The sequence below is a fragment of the Bactrocera tryoni genome, chromosome 4 (assembly GCF_016617805.1).
Source record: "Bactrocera tryoni isolate S06 chromosome 4, CSIRO_BtryS06_freeze2, whole genome shotgun sequence".
Lineage (NCBI taxonomy): Eukaryota > Metazoa > Arthropoda > Insecta > Diptera > Tephritidae > Bactrocera > Bactrocera tryoni.
In genome coordinates, this window is record NC_052502.1 from 35644352 (window position 1) to 35645639 (window position 1288).

The 1288-nt window shown below is 34.3% G+C and overlaps 1 protein-coding gene across 2 annotated transcripts in view; it reads left to right on the forward strand.

Annotated features, from left to right (window-relative positions):
- Positions 1–815: 815 nt before the first annotated feature.
- LOC120775571 (probable G-protein coupled receptor B0563.6) overlaps positions 816–1288 on the forward strand; it is a 78972-nt gene continuing 78499 nt past the window's right edge. Inside the window, exon 1 of one of the 2 annotated variants that reach the window (XM_040105802.1) lies at positions 816–996. The gene's annotated coding sequence lies outside the window, so the exon portion shown is untranslated. The remainder of the gene's footprint in view (positions 997–1288) is intronic. The other variant, XM_040105803.1, reaches the window with a different exon arrangement.

The window sequence follows — 1288 nt, forward strand, 5'->3', positions numbered from 1 at the left end:
TGAAATGGGCGGCAGCCAACAGGCGAGAGGGCGAAAAGAGGAGGAGGGAGGCGGAAAAAAGTGCAAACGCAAATGTGGACGAGCGTAAAATTAAAATCTCAACAGACAGATATGCGTGTATGCCCAGATAAACGGATGGGCAAACAGACAGGTTTTCAACAAACTGAAAAAAGACACACAAAAACGAGATTCGAAAAAACACAAACTGTGATGCGCGCCGCAAAACACGCACATATTGACATATAAATATACAAATATTTTGCATTATTTGCGGCTTAACTGGAAGTACGGAACCAGCATAGAAGTATTCTCTGCTATTTGCAAAAAAAGTGATGTGCAGTTGAAATGCCGAGCGCCTGGCACAACCACTCACGGCAGGTGTGGGTCAACTACTGCGAAACCGATATGAATGAATGTGATCCTGGACGAAAACAGGTTGCTTTGTTTTCACTGTTTTGTTATGATACTATGCTTCTGCAAGCCAAGTACACACACTGTGGCACATAACAGTGTTGTCGTAGTAACAAACAGCTGTTTGCTTTTGCGAAAAGAAATCACAATTTTGAGACACCAAACGCATGCGCACCGAGAGCGCTGAATATGGAGAACTGCTAGAAAAACTAAACTCATGCCATTGGCGCTGTTATGTACATAATTTAGACGAGTTTCATATGTGTAACAGGACATTGTTATGCTGCGTTGGCAATGATTACTTTGTTGGCTTGCATAAGGACGCGGCCAAGTGCTACACTGTGTCTAAGAGTACTTGATAACGCGCGCTTTCTACACAATTTTAATCAGTTGTGGAAGTGAATTCGTAATGAAAAGTTGTGGTTTGCGGCAAAAACGAGTTTTCGGGTACAAAGTGTGCGAAAAACAATAACAAACTAAATGAACTTGAGCCTTAAGTATGAAAATAGCAGTAACAAGGATTCGCGCATATGATGAGATGCAAGTGGAGTGAGACGTGAAAATTTATGAGAAATTAGTGGCACAGTAAATAAATTACTAGAAATTAACAAAAAATTAATTTAACGAAATAAAAAAAAAAATATTAAAATAATTCAGATTTAAAAAATTTAATTTACAAAATACTTCAAAATTAAAAAATTAATTTTAATTTAAAAAAATTAAAAATTATTAAAATACATCAAGATAAAAAAATGGATTTAATTAAAAATATTAAAGAAATTTTTAACATACCTACCTCAAAATTAAAAAAAAATTAATTTAATTAAAAACAAATAAAATACTTAAAATTTAAGAAATTAATTTTAATTAATATTTA